This window comes from Bombina bombina, chromosome 3 (genome assembly GCF_027579735.1).
Source record: "Bombina bombina isolate aBomBom1 chromosome 3, aBomBom1.pri, whole genome shotgun sequence".
Taxonomy (NCBI): Eukaryota; Metazoa; Chordata; class Amphibia; order Anura; family Bombinatoridae; genus Bombina; species Bombina bombina.
The window spans coordinates 1,057,441,740-1,057,457,732 of record NC_069501.1 but is presented as its reverse complement, the minus strand read 5'-3'; positions in this window follow the sequence as shown (position 1 = coordinate 1,057,457,732).

Below are 15,993 nucleotides of genomic sequence, written 5' to 3'. Positions count from 1 at the left end.
AATCTGGGGCATGCAAATCCCGAACAGGGATCCAAGAATTTTCATCAGCATCATAACCCTTCCAGTGAACGAGATATTCAAGGGTCTTGCGTCGTCTCCGGGAATCCAGTATTTCATCAACCTCATATTCTAGAGGGTCTGCGATTGACAAAGGGAAATCTTCAACGCGTGGACAATCCTTACCCAAATAGGGTTTCAGAAGCGATACATGAAAAGATGGATGAATATGCATAGTTGGGGGTAAACGTAAAGTTACTGCATTTTCGTTAATGACCTTCGAAATTGGAAATGGACCAATAAATTGATCTGCAAGTTTCTTACTAGGGACTGGCATCTTAATGTTTTTTTGTGGATAACCAGACTAAATCATCTTTTTTATATGTAGGTGCTGGTTTCCTCTTTTTGTCATAATAAAGTTTCTGAGTGTTTTTAGCATTAAGTAAATGTTCCTGCAAACTTGAAGTGACTTCCCTCAATCTGTCAGTATATTGCGAAACTGATGGCGATTCAGAACACTTTAAAGTCGAGGGATAAGTGCGAGGATGATATCCATAGGTAGCAAAAAAAGGAGAGTATTTAGTAGAACTGTTCACTGAATTATTATATGCAAATTCTGCATTTGATAATAATTCATACCAATCATCCTGCTGAGTAGAAATAAAACATCTGAGATATTGTTCAAGGATTTGATTTACACGCTCTGTTAAACCATTAGATTGTGGGTGAAAGGCGGTAGTAAATTTCAAAGTGATCTGTAGAGTTTTACATAGAAATCTCCAGAATTTCGAAGTAAATTGTGTTCCTCGATCCGATACTATAGATGTGGGTAATTCATGTAACTTTATGATATGATTTTTGAAAGCAATTGCAGTTGTATAAGCTGTGGGTGTTCTTTTCAATGGGATAAAATGTGCCAACCTGGTGAAGTGATCGACTACAACCATTATGGCATTGTGTCCGTGTGACAATGGTAGATCAACAATAAAATCTAGAGAAATTATATCCCAAGGTTTTTGAGGTATGGGTAGTGGAGTTAAAAACCCATAGGGTTTTTGATGTTCTTTCTTTTTGGTTGCACAGATCTGGCAATTAGAAATGTAATCATGTACAACCCATTTCAAATGGGGCCACCAATACATTCGTTTAATCAAGTCAGTTGTTTTTTCAATACCTGGATGCCCGGCTAAGGGGGTTTCGTGATGTTGTTGAATGATCTGATTTCTTAGAGAGTTTGGTACATATATTAAGTCTTTATACATGTAAAGACCTGTTTCAGAATCTGTATTGCAGATTGGAGGAATTGCATTGTCTGCTTGTTGAGCTTGGTACAATTCGGAGGTTGTTATAGTTGTGAATCCAATAATTTTGGAAGATGGAATTATATGTGTTAAATTATCAATATCTTCCATTGATTCAAAGGATCTTGATAGAGCATCTGCCCTAATGTTTTTTGTTCCTGGAATATAAGTAAGAGTGAAGTTGAATCGATCAAGGATCAAAGCCCATCTTACTTGTCTGGATGACAAAGTTTTATTTCTTTTGAGGTATTGTAAATTCCTGTGATCTGTGAATACCTGAAACGGCTCTTTGGTCCCTTCTAGGAGGTGTCGCCAATGTTCCATTGAGGATTTCATTGCTAATAATTCCTTATCACCCACGGAGTAGTTTCGTTCAGCGGGAGTTAACCTCCGAGAGTAATAGGCTATAGGATGAGGTATTATATCTCCTATTTTTTGTTGGGAAAGAATGGCACCAATCCCTACATTTGAGGCGTCTACTTCTAGAACATAAGGTATCTCGGGGTCGGGCAACCGAAGAACGGGTGCTGTTGTGAATTCTTTCTTTAGGTGAAGGAATGCTTGGTCAGCATTATGATCCCAAGCAAATCTTTGTTTACCTGTTAATTGAGTAAGAGGTTGAACAATTGTGGAAAAATGATTGATGAATTTTCTGTAGAAGTTTGTAAACCCTAAAAATCTTTGTAAAGCTTTTAGTGAAGTAGGAATGGGCCAATTTTCTATTGCACTTAATTTATCTTGATCCATTTGGATTCCTCTCGGGGAAATAATATACCCCAGGAACTTTATTGTGTCTTTGTGGAAATTACATTTTTCCATTTTGGCATAGAGTTTGTGGTCTCTTAATGTTGCTAAGACCCATCTAACATGTTTTTTATGTTCAGTTAAAGATTTTGAGTATATAAGTATATCGTCAAGATAAACTATTACACAAACATCCATCAATTCTCTAAAGATCTCATTAATGAAAAATTGAAAGGTTGCTGGTGCATTTGTCAGCCCAAATGGCATGACATTATACTGGAATAAACCATACCTTGTCTTGAATGCAGTTTTCCACTCATCCCCAGATCTCATCCGAATTAAATTGTATGCTCCTTTTAAATCCAATTTCGTAAAAATTGTTGCGCCCTGGAGTCGCTCTATTAATTCGGGGATGAGTGGTAAAGGGTATCTATTTTTAATGGTAACTGCGCTCAAAGCACGATAGTCTATGATTGGCCTCAGAGTGCCATCTTTGTTTGTCACAAAAAATATTGCTGAAGCTATGGGAGAGGATGAAGGTGAAATAAACCCCTTTTTAAGATTTTCATCTAAGTAATCCCGTAAATGTTTTAATTCCTTTTGTGATAGAGAAAATATCTTTCCAGATGGTACTTCGACCCCAGGTTTTGTGTCTATGGGACAATCATAATGCCTATGTGGCGGTAGTGTCTCAGCATTTTTTAAATTGAATACATCACTGTAGTCTTTATAGACTTCAGGTAGTTTGGAAGTGATCTGTCCTATTGTTACATAGGGAAAGCATGTTGTTTGACAGAATTGTGAATCAAAACTGATGTTGTTTGTTAACCAATTAATGGATGGATTGTGTTTTTGTAACCACGGAAATCCAAGAATTATAGGGTGTATAGAACTGGGAATTATATCATATGTTAGAAATTCTTTATGACCGTCTGGTGTTATGGTTAAGAGTGGTATGGTGTGATGTGTAATAGGACCTTTTAAAATCTGTGAACCATCTATGACTCTCACAAAAACAGGAGATGATTTCTGCATAATTGGAAGTTTATTCATTCTTACAACAGAATCTTCTATAAAGACTCCATCTGCCCCAGAATCAATGATAGCCTCATTCTGTACTTGTTGATGGTCCCACTGTAATGACAATGTAATGGATAGATGAGAGGTAGTTTTGGGATAATCAGAAGGACAGTTATTTATTAATTTACCCTTCTTTTGTCGTAGAAGAATAGGACAAGAGGCCACATCATGGTCTTTGTTGGCACAATATAAACATAAATTTGCCAGACGTCGTCTTTGTTTTTCTTCTTGACTGAGCGGAGCTCGAATAGTGCCTATTTCCATGGGTATAGGAGCAGCTTGAGGTCTTTCTCTTTCTTGATAAGCTTGAAAGGTTTTTCTAGGGGTAACTTCTTGTTGATGTTTTTCATATCTCCTTTCACGGTACCTCCTATCCATGGTGATACATAGTTTTATTAATGCATCTAAAGTCTCAGGAAAATCTACTCTTGAAAGCTCATCCTTTAGGTATTCAGATAAGCCCAACCGAAACTGGTTTTTCAGGCTTACCGAATTCCACTGTGAGTCAGTGGCCCATAACTGGAAGTCAGCTATGTAATCTTCCACTGCTCGTTTTCCCTGTCTTAGGGATCTCAAACGTTGTTCTGCTGTCTGTTGTTTATTCACATCCTCGTATAAAATAGCCATAGTGCGAAAAAAGTCTTCTAATGAATTTAATACTGGATCCTCAGATTCCAGAAACCTATCTGCCCATGCTCTGGGTTCGCCAGACAGATAGGAAATGGTTGTGAAAACTTTTATTTTCTCAGTGCGATAGGTTTTAGGTTTTAGGGTAAAAAGCAGAATACAGGCGTTTTTAAATTCTCGAAATTTCGTACCTGAGGTTCCGGCATATCATTAGCTTTTTGAGCGATGCATTCATTTATCACCCTTTTTAGTGTGCTATTTTCGTTTTTGAGCTCAGTTAGTCCTTGAGCTAGGATTTCTACTTTCTGATTTAGAGTTGTTATTTGATTGGATATTTCAACAGGATCCATAATCAAATCTGAAATTATGAATTTATAAAGAATATTTCACTTTTTTTTTTTTTTTATAAGGCTTGATTATTCTGTGACAGTCTGTTAATTCACATAACAAATTATTTACATGTCACTTGTTCACTGAGTGTATGCTGCCATAAATTCCCATTAATCATTTCTTGGATATCAGGTTTGATTATGGCAGCAATTAATCTAAATGGATTTTAAAAATGGTGGATAAAACAAAAGCTGAATTACTAACAGACAAATGTTATCTCAGATATTAATAGACAGTGATTACAAAGATTTAATTGTGCTCCAAAATATCTTTCAGGAATCATTAGAAGTTATATTTTGCAGACTGAAGTTAAATGAGCATATGTTAAGGAAGTTAGTATTAAGCAAGGTAAATAGAGATTCATACAGTGATGTTCCGATAACAGTATGAATAATAAAAGTTAACGATTCCTTCTTAAAGTTATGCAGACTCAGATATAAAGGATTTGAATGTCATACCTTAGAATGTTAGATATACTAACTGAGCTTTAGGAGATGGAGAGGAACAGGATTTAACACAGTGTTTGCTAACACGGAGGGTCCGGTGTTTGAGCGCGCAGGATGCAGCTGATCTGATCAGAGTGAGAGGCGCGCAGTTCTTCCGGCTGTTCAGTGTAGAGCAGGTGACATCACCGTGTTCAGTCTGTGTACACGGAGATAGTTGCAGCGCTGTGACAGGATCAATGGTTAGCAAGAGTTTTGCCACAAAAATAAAGTTAACAACTTGGAATCCAAAAACAGGTCAGATGTTGAACTAAAGGAGGTATAAGGATAAAAGGAATTAGTACTTGTAATTAACAGTCAGACCAAGGCTTAAAGAGGAAAACCAGATAAGGGAGCAACAGTACTTCCCTCAGTGATCCAATAATCAAGCAATGGACACTGGAAGTAATGAGCTTAAATAGGGAGCAGTGTGGGGAGGAGATTTGATTTAAAGGAACAGTTTGAAGTCAATTCCTGACATTCAGTGACAGGATAACCCTTCCAGTGGACCAGGTAGTACAACTGATTGCCCCGTAGCTTGGAATCCAGAATCTGACTGACTTCGAACTTGGATGTACCCTCTACAGAAAGTGGAGGAGGAGGTTTACTTTTGATGGAGTACTGGTTGTAGATGACTGGCTTGAGTAGGGATACATGAAACACAGGGTGGATCTTGAGGGTCTTGGGTAAGGCCAGGCGATATGCTGAAAAACAAACTTTGGAAACAATTCGAAAAGGTCCTATGTACTTGGGACCCAATTTTGTACAAGGTTGTTTTAGACATATGAATCTAGTGGATAAAAATACCCTGTCTCCAGTGCGAAGTAAAGGAGCCTTACACCTTCTGCAATCAGCATATTTTTTGTGTTTTATGGAAGAAGAGAGTAAATTTTGATGAATATGTTGCCAATGGTTACTGAGATTTTTTACAATGCGATCTGCTCCAGGAACTTCAGTAGAACTGGTAATCATAGGAAAAGTTCTAGGTTCAAAGCCATAAGCTGCCTTGAAGGGTGAGGTCTGTAAGGAGGAATTGTAGCGAGAGTTGTGAGCTAATTCCGCTAAAGGCAATAACTGAGACCAGTTGGAGTGGTGATGGTTTACATAGTGTCTGAGAAAAGATTCCAAGGATTGATTTACACGCTCGGTCTGTCCGTTGGATTGAGGATGATGTGCAGTAGAAAGAGATATGTTGATTCCAAAGTGCTTACAAAAAGACCTCCAAAATTTAAAAACAAATTGAACTCCACGATCAGACACAATGTCAGAAGGAAATCCATGTAATCGAGATATATGCAGAACAAAAAGTTCAGAAAGTTTTCAAGCCAAAGGCAAACCAGGTAGAGGAATGAAATGAGCAGACTTGGAGAATAGGTCCACCACTACCCAAATGGTCGTATTTCCAGCAGAAACAGGAAGATCCGTAACAAATTCCATGGATAAGTGGGACCAATGGTAATGAGGAAGAGGGTGTAACAAACCAAACGGTTGATGAGTAGACTGTTTATTCGATGCACAAGAGCTACAAGCGGCAATGTAATCCTTAACGTCCCTCCTCATGGTGGACCACCAAACATGCTGCTTAAGTTTCCACAAAGTATTGGTCACTCCAGGATGACCTGCTGTTATGTTGTCGTAAGCCCAATTGTAAAAGCCTAAGACGTAATCCCCTGGGTACATACAGGATTCCAGAAGGAAGTTTGTAAGAAGATGGTACCCGGTTTTGAGCAGAACGTAAAGCCTGTACTGGAAAAGAGGATACTTGAGTCAGAACTCTGACTGGACGTAGTATGGGTTCAGAATCCAGCGGAGTAGAATCTGTAGATTGAAATTGCCTGGATAATGCATCTGCCTTGGAATTCTTGGAACCAGGAACATAGGAAAGTACAAAATTAAACCTGGAAAAGAACAAGGCCCACCGAGTCTGACGAGGATTGAGGCGTTTAGCTGTATGGAGGTATAGGAGATTCTTGTGGTCTGTCAGAATGAAAAATGGTTGACTAGTATCCTCTAACCAATGTCACCACTCATCCAAAGCTAGTTTTATAGCAAATAGTTCTTTATTGCCCACATCATAGTTTAACTCGGCAGGATTGAATTTTTTTTTAAAAGAACGCCACCGGATGTATCTTGCTGGTAGACGGATTTCGTTGGGAGAGAACAGCTCCAGCAGCAATAGAGGAAGCATCTACCTCCAAGATAAACTGGAGATCAGGAATGGGATGACCGAGGAGAGGTGCAGAGGAAAATGCTGATTTCAGTGTTTCAAAAACCTGTACTGCCGAATTAGACCAGTTCCTACAATCTTGTCCCTTCTTAGTGAGAGAAGTGAGAGGAGACGTGATGTCGACAAAGTTCTTTATAAACTTTCTATAGTAATTGGCAAAGCCAAGACACACCTCTGCAGGGATTTGAGGGTGGTAGGTCTGGGCCAGTCCTTGATAGCCGAAAGTTTAGCAGGTTCCATCTCAAAACCAGATTCTGAAATAATATAACCCAAGAAGGGAATGGAACTCTGATGGAGAGAGCATTTCTCCAATTTAGCGAAAAGGGAGTTATCACGTAATCTTTGAAGCACAAGATTTACATGGTGTACATGTTCCTGTAATGTTCTGGAATAGATCAGAATGTCATCAAGATAAATGATAACAAATTGATTTAAATAATCTCTGAATATCTCGTTAACAAAGTGCTGAAATACTGCTGGTGCATTGCACAATCCAAAAGGCATTACAAGATACTCGTAGTGACCAAATCTTGTGTTAAATGCCGTCTTCCATTCGTCTCCCTTACGAATTCTGACCAAATTGTAGGCCCCACGGAGATCCAACTTGGAGAAAATAGAAGCACCTTGGAGATGATCAAATAGCTCAGGGATGAGCGGAAGAGGGTAACTGTTTTTGACAGTAATCTGATTCAAGGCCCGATAATCAATACATGGACGAAGTCCTGCGTCTTTTTTCCCAATGAAGAAAAACCCCGCACCCACAGGTGAAGAGGAAGGACGAATAAATCCTCTGGTTGTCCTTAATGCATTCTTCAAGAGAGACATTTTCTTGATGAGAGAGAGGATAGGTCCTCCCCTTAGGTAGAGGAGCCCCAGAATACAGATCGATAGGTCAGTCAAAAATCTGGTGAGAAGGTAACGTCTCAGCCTCCTTTTTAGAAAAAACATCACAAAAGGCATGATAGTGATTAGGCAACGAATCAGGAACTTCCAACATAGCCACAACAGGACAGGATGGTTTAAAGGGATTTTGCAGGCAATGCTTAAAACAGGTAGTTCCCCAGGAAATAAGCTCAGGTAGTTCCCCAGGAAATAAGCTCTCCTTTAGACCATGAGAAAACTGGATCATGAAGCTGCAACCAAGGTAACCCCAAAATCAACGGTATGTGAGGGGAAGAGATGACATCAAAATGAATAATTTCAGAGTGAAGTATGCCCACAGATAAAAGAAGAGGAATAGTTGAATGTTGAATGATTCCAGAACCCAGAGGCTGCCCACTAACAGTAGTTACCTTGATTAATTGTTTCTTGGCTAGAAGAGGAATCCTGAGAGAGTTAAAAAAAATTGAATCAATGAAAACTCCAGCAGCTCCAGAGTCGGTGAGAGCTTGAGCTTGAAACTTGGTGTTTCCAAAAGTGATGGTTACAGGAACAAAGAGTTTAGAATTGAGGGATGACATGGGATTCTGGCTTAACTCTGTCCCTCTATCAATAGTTAAGCCTTGGCTTTTACTGGCCGGATTGGACAGTCCTTCAGTAAATGTCCTTTGGTGCCACAATACAAACATAACCCAAGAGTACGCCTTCTATGGCGTTCAGCTTCTGTTAACTTAATAGCTCCTACTTCCATGGGTTCTACAGACTCCGATGAATGGGAGCTATTATTATAAAGACTTGGGGTACGAATAGGAGGACTATAAGTAGATCTAGAAAATGATCTCTGATTCCTATCTCTCTCCTGAAGACGTTCAGTATGCCGGGCGTCGAGATTAATACATAAATTGATAAGATCCTCCAAAGAGTCAGGAAGTTCCCGAAACACAAGTTCATCCTTTAAGCGTTCGCAAACTCCTTTGCGAAAGGCTGCCCGTAAGGGTCCATGGTTCCAATCAGTCTCTATGGCTAAAGTCCTGAATTCAATAGCGTATTGAGCTTGAGAAGGAGCGGAGAGGTTATGGTGCAGAGCAGTAATCTGGTCAAACTTGGAATCCAATGATTGCAAATGAGCAGAATGATTTCCAAGAAGTTGTCCTTGTAGATCCACAGCCCTGGATAACTCATCGGGGTCCATAATATGGCCCGTTTGTTATGTCAGGTTAGGAAAAGTCCAGAAGAAGACCCAAATGCTAGGGCGAACTAAAACAACACCCTTGCACTCTGAGTTTAAACCAGGACGTGACCCCACGACAACTTCTACAAGACAAGGTACTCACGATATGGAGCAGTGTTGGTCTCTGGAAAGTCCTCTGGAAAGAGTAATGGAAGTCTTGATAGCAGCAGGATAAACTTCAGAATAGGGAACTATAATCAGGCAGTTCAGGAATAGTCCTCCACAGTTGCAGAGTAAGACAACTTAATCTCAGACAGAAGGAGGGTTAAACAATAAACAGTTAATAATGCAGGAGTAGGTAACTTGAAATCAGGCCGTTTGAGGGTTAAGCACAGCGTAGTCAGTAATGCAGAGTTTGGCAACTTGTTATCAGGGAGTTTGAGGGTTAAACACAGCGTAGTCAATAATACAGAGTTTGGCAACAGGTAATCAGGCAGTTTGAGGATTAAACACAGCGTAGTCAGTAATGCAGAGTTTGGCAACAGGTAATCAGGCAGTTTGAGGGTTAAACACAGCGTAGCCAGTAATGCAGAGTTTGGCAACAGGTAATCAGGCAGTTTGAGGGTTAAGCACAAGCGTGGTCAATAATGCAGAGTTTAGCAACTTGTTATCAGGCAGTTTGAGGGTTAAACACAGCGCAGACAGTAATGCAGAGTTTGGCAACAAGTAATCAGGCAGTTTGAGGGTTAAGTACAAGCGTGGTCAGTAATGCAGTGTTCGGCAACTTGTTATCAGGCAGTTTGAGGTATAAGCAAAAGAGAGGTAGTCCAGGCAAAGGTTCAGGAACCAAAATGTACACTTCAAAAAATTACTGAGTACTGACAACAGCCACGGAGTATAAACACACAAACGGGCACCGGAGGAACAGGAAGACTGGAATAAGAAGCCTCGCCTGACGTCAGCTGAAGGAGACGGCTCAGAAGAGCGAGACATTGCCAGGCAACCAGGCACGCAAGGAGAATCACCGGAACTCTGGGCTGCCAAGCGTGACATAAACCGTATATTTCACCTTTACAATAAACCCTCTGCCAAAGTACGAACTAATGAAGTATTATCCCAGAGCTTTAATATCAACAACTGTACCAGACAAGGTTGCCCACTATCCCCTGTCCTATTCATCCTCACAATGGAGGTACTAGCAAGTCACATCCGTAGCAATCAGAACATTCAGGGTTTGTCCATAGGTCCAAACTCTTACAAGCTTGCCACATTTGCTGATGACATTCTCCTGACCCTTACAGATCCATCCCAATCCCTCCTCGCACTAATATCATAATTTGAGAGATTTAGCAGCTTCTCCCACTTCCTAATCAACTATAATAACTTTACCAAACTAAAATAAATCTGCCCCCTCAAACTACAAATATCGCACTTAAAATACCTAGGAGTGGTGCTGACTCCTTATCTCCCCCGCATTTTCACCCTCAACTTTAAACCATTATGCCAATCCATACAGCAATCATTGTTAACATGGAAAGACAAGCCACTGTTTTGCTGGGGAATAATTCAGACTGTTAAAATGAACACACTGTCCAAAATATTATACATATTCCAGGCAATGCAAATTGCGCTCCCTAAACATTTCATACAGCAATTACAGAATACCATTAATATTTAATTTGGGGTAAAATCAAACCCAGAATTAATAGAAACATGATGTATAGATCCCTACAAAATGGTGGTTTAGGACTACCCAACATTCGTTTATATTATCACTCAGTTGTCATACAAAAGATCCTTGATTGACATTGCAGAGGAGAATCCAAAGCTTGGATAACACTAGACTCCAAACTCCTACACCAGGACCCTTATGCTGGCTCCCCAAAACCAAAAGAACCCCCCCTGCTCCACTTCCTTCCTCTATAGGCACATCTTCAACACATGTGACTACTTACTCAAATTGAACCAAACCCTTTCCACAACTGTTTCTCCTCTCACTCCGGTCTTCCCAAACATAGAATTAATGGGGAGATATGAAACCCACAAAAAAGACCACATTGTCCAAGAACTGCTCGACTCAGTCCCTATTGCTAAATTACTAGATCAAGGCAAACTAAAACTGAGGTCAGATCTTCAATCCACCCTCTTTGACTCATTCTCTTCATGGTTAAAATATGCCCAATTGCACCCATTCATACATAAGACCCAACGCAAGCAAGACCTAACCAGAACCTCCACCCCCTTTGAACAGATATGCCTTACAGGCATGCTCTTTAAAGGTTCGCTTTCAATGGCAAAAGCCCTTCTTCACAATGCCCAATTCAGTACCCTCCCATCATACACTGACCAATGGCTCTATGAACTAGGCAATACAATAGACGCTAAACAATGGCAGAGAATATACACTCAAACACGTAAATCCTCCACATCGCCCAAGATCATTGAGCTAAATTATAAAACCCTCTTGTGCTGGTACCTTACACCGGTCAGACTTAAACACATCTATCCAACCTCCTCAGCATTTTGCTGGAGAGATTGTAACACCCAAGGTAATATGATACATATGTGGTGGCAATGTGCTAAATTAACCCCCTTTTGGCAAGGCGTTGTAAACACCATCCAATCACTTGCTGACTCAGATTTTAGACTAACCCCAGAATGGTTCTCTTAAACGAACAACCGCTGCTCCAATGCAACCCTAGTCAGAATAGCCCTAAATAGTGCCAAGTCCCTCATAGCACTACATTGGAAATCAACTCAGCCACACTAGAGGGGATCAATAATACCCCTTTCTCAGATCACCTGCGGATCAACCTCCTCTCCCCATCCACACTCCCCCTGTGCACCCCCACCCCTTCCACCTTACCTATCCCCCCATACAATTGGTTCCTTTTTTTGCACTGTATGTATTATATGACAAGATAAACTTTGACAAACGTACATATGCCAATGAGAAAACGTTCAGGATTCAAGACATAACCTACAGAGACTCTTTGAATGAATATTTCCAACTGAACAATTCAACGTGTCTAATCAATTAACTACAGATTTACCCACCTGTTGGTCTGATATACGTTTATCTGCAAACTTTCCTGTTATTCCAGACACTATCAGATGACATCTTCAATCAATTTTATTGTAAATGTTTCTAACAGGCTTCATTCAACAGTAGCTCTGTTGTACCTTTCAATAACCCTTGTATATCATGTGAAATATGCTATACACATTGTGCATTTGTTCTGTTTGTAATTATATCAAAACCAATAAAAAAATATTGTTTAAAAAAAAAAAAAAAACTTAAGTTTAAACATGGCAGCACTCAGAAATCCAACAATGCTCAGAGTTAAAGTTACAGGAAAAGGTAACAAAATAAATAACGAAAGTAAACATTTTATATTACAATTTCATATGGTTTAATATCCCTCTAAAAGTCCATAAAATCACACCCCTTACTATTTGTTAAGACAAATAGTAAGGGGTTTTTAAATCACCATTATTCTAAGGTTGAAATTTGAATAGGGGCCCATTTTCTGTGATAAAAATTTTACAGTGGTGTATAAAAAAAAACAGGCAGATAAATACTATCGGCTAGATTTAGAGTTTGACGTTAGCCGTCAAAACCAGCGTTAGAGGCTCCTAACACTGGTTTTGGGCTACCGCTGGTATTTAGAGTCTTGTAGGTAAGGGTCTAACGCTCACTTTCCAGCCGCGACTTTTCCATACCGCAGATCCCCCTATGCCATTTGCGTATCCTATCTTTTCAATGAGATCTTTCTAACGCCGGTATTTAGAGTCTTGGCTGAAGTGAGCGTTAGAAATCTAACGACAAAACTCCAGCCGCAGAAAAAAGTCAGGAGTTAAGAGCTTTCTGGGCTAACGCTGGTTTATAAAGCTCTTAACTACTGTGCTCTAAAGTACACTAACACCCATAAACTACCTATGTACCCCTAAACCGAGGTCCCCCCACATCGCCGCCACTCTATTAAAATTTTTTAACCCCTAATCTGCTGACCGCACACCGCCGCCACCTATGTTATCCCTATGAACCCCTAATCTGCTGCCCCTAACACCGCCGACCCCTATATTATATTTATTAACCCCTAATCTGCCGCCCCCAACGTCGCCTCCACCTTCCTACAATTATTAACCCCTAATCTGCCGACCGGACCTCACCACCACTATAATAAATGAATTACCCCCTAATCCGCCTCACTCCCGCCTCAATAACCCTATAATAAATAGTATTAACCCCTAATCTGCCCTCCCTAACATCGCCGACACCTAACTTCAAGTATTAACCCCTATTCTGCCGACCGGACCTCACCGCTACTCTAATAAATTTATTAACCCCTAAAGCTAAGTCTAACCTTAACCCTAACACCCCCCTAAGTTAAATATAATTTAAATCTAACGAAATAAATTAACTCTTATTAAATAAATTATTCCTATTTAACCCCTTAACGACTGAGGACGTGCAGGGTACGTCCTCAGAAAAAAGGCAGTTAATGCCTGAGAACGTACCCTGCACGTCCTCAGTGTGGAAAGCAGCTGGAAGCGATCCTGCTCGCTTCCAGCTGCTTTCCGGTTATTGCAGTGATGCCTCGATATGGAGGCATCCTGCAATAACCTTTTTAAGTCATCCGGTGCAGAGAGAGCCACTCTGTGGCCCTCTCTGCACCGGAGATCGGTGGCTACCTGCGTTGGTGGGTGGGAGCCGGACCGGGAGGCGGGTGGCGGCCATCGATGGCCATGTGGATCTGAAGGGGGGCGGGATCGTGGGCGGGGGTGGCTGGGGGCGCGCACGGGCGCGCGCGCGTGCACGGGAGGGTGGGGGGCGGGCGCGTGCACGGGGAGGGAGCGGGTGGGAACCGCTACACTGCAGAAAATGGGGAAATAAAAAATATAATAAAAAATAAAATCTAAACAATCCGCAAGGTGGTGGGGGTTTGTTTGTGGGGGGGGGGGGGGGTGGGGGGAAGCTACACTACAGAAAAAAACAAAAAAAAAACCAAAAAAAGCACTTTTTATTGTAAACTGGGTACTGGCAGACAGCTGCCAGTACCCAAGATGGCCCCCAATAAGGCAGAGGGGAGGGTTAGAGAGCGGTTTTGGGGGGGATCAGGGAGGTTGGGGGCTAAGGGGGGGATCCTACACAGTAGCATATGTAAATATGCTAAAAAAAAATTCATTTTTTTTTAAAAACCCTTTTATTTTAGTACTGGCAGACTTTCTGCCAGTACTTAAGATGGCGGGGACAATTGTGGGGTGGGGGAGGGAAGGGAGCTGTTTGGGAGGGATCAGGGGGTGGGATGTGTCAGATGGGAGGCTGATCTCTACACTAAAGCTAAAATTAACCCTGCAAGCTCACTACAAACTCCCTAATTAACCCTTTCACTGCTAGCCATAATACACGTGTGAGGCGCAACAGGATTTAGTGGCCTTCTAATTACCAGAAAGCAACGCCAAAGTCATATATGTCTGCTATTTCTGAACAAAGGGGATCCCAGACAAGCATTTACAACCATTTGTGCCACAATTGCACAAGCTGTTTGTAAATGATTTCAGTGAGAAACCTAAAATTGTGAAAAATTTTACGTTTTTTTTAATTTGATCGCATTTGGCGGTGAAATGGTGGCATGAAATATACCAAAATGTGCCTAGATCAATACTTGGGGTTGTCTACTACACTACACTAAAGCTAAAATTAACCCTAAAAGCTCCCTAAAAGCTCCCTAATTAACCCCTTAACTGCTGGGCATGATACACTTGTGGTGCGCAGTGGCATTTAGCGGCCTTCTAATTACCAAAAAGCAACGCCAAAGCCATATATGTGTGCTATTTCTGAACAAAGGGGATCCCAGAGAAGAATTTACAACCATTTATGCCATAATTGCACAAGCTGTTTGTAAATGATTTCAGTGAGAAACCTAAAGTTTGTGAAAAAATTTGTGAAAAAGTGAACAATTTTTTGTATTTGATCGCATTTGGCGGTGAAATGGTGGTATGAAATATACCAAAATGGGCCTAGATCAATACTTTGGGATGTCTACTAAAAAAAAATATATACATGTCAAGGGATATTCAGGGATTCCTGAAAGATATCAGTGTTCTAATGTAACTAGCGCTAATTTTGGAAAAAAATGGTTTGGAAATAGCAAAGTGCTACTTGTATTTATGGCCCTATAACTTGCAAAAAAAGCAAAGAACATGTAAACATTGGGTATTTCTAAACTCAGGACAAAATTTAGAAACTATTTAGCATGGGTGTTTTTTGGTGGTTTTAGATATGTAACAGATTTTGGGGGTCAAAGTTAGAAAAAGTGTGTTTTTTTCCATTTTTTCCTCATATTTTATAATTTTTTTTATAGTAAATTATAAGATATGATGAAAATAATGGTATCTTTAGAAAGTCCATTTAATGGCGAGAAAAACGGTATATAATATGTGTGGGTACAGTAAATGAGTAAGAAGAAAATTACAGCTAAACACAAACACCGCAAAAATGTAAAAATAGCCTTGGTCCCAAACGGACAGAAAATGGAAAAGTGCTCTGGTCACTAAGGGGTTAAAGCTAAATACTTACCTGTAAAATAAACCCTAATATAGCTACAATATAAATTATAATTATATTGTAGCTATTTTAGGATTAATATTTATTTTACAGGCAACTTTGTAATTATTTTAACCAGGTACAATAGCTATTAAATAGTTCATAACTATTTAATAGCTACCTAGTTAAAATAATTACAAAATTACCTGTAAAATAAATCCTAACCTAAGTTACAATTAAACCTAACACTACACTATCAATAAATTAATTAAATAAAATACCTACAATTATCTACAATTAAACCTAACACTACACTATCAATAAATAAATTAAATACAATTCCTACAAATAAATACAATTAAATAAACTAACTAAAGTACAAAAAATAAAAAAGAACTAAGTTACAAAAAATAAAAAAATATTTACAAACATTAGAAAAATATTACAACAATTTTAAGCTAGTTACACCTACTCTAAGCCCCCTAATAAAATAACAAAGACCCCCAAAATAAAAAAATGCCCTACCCTATTCTAAAATTAAAATA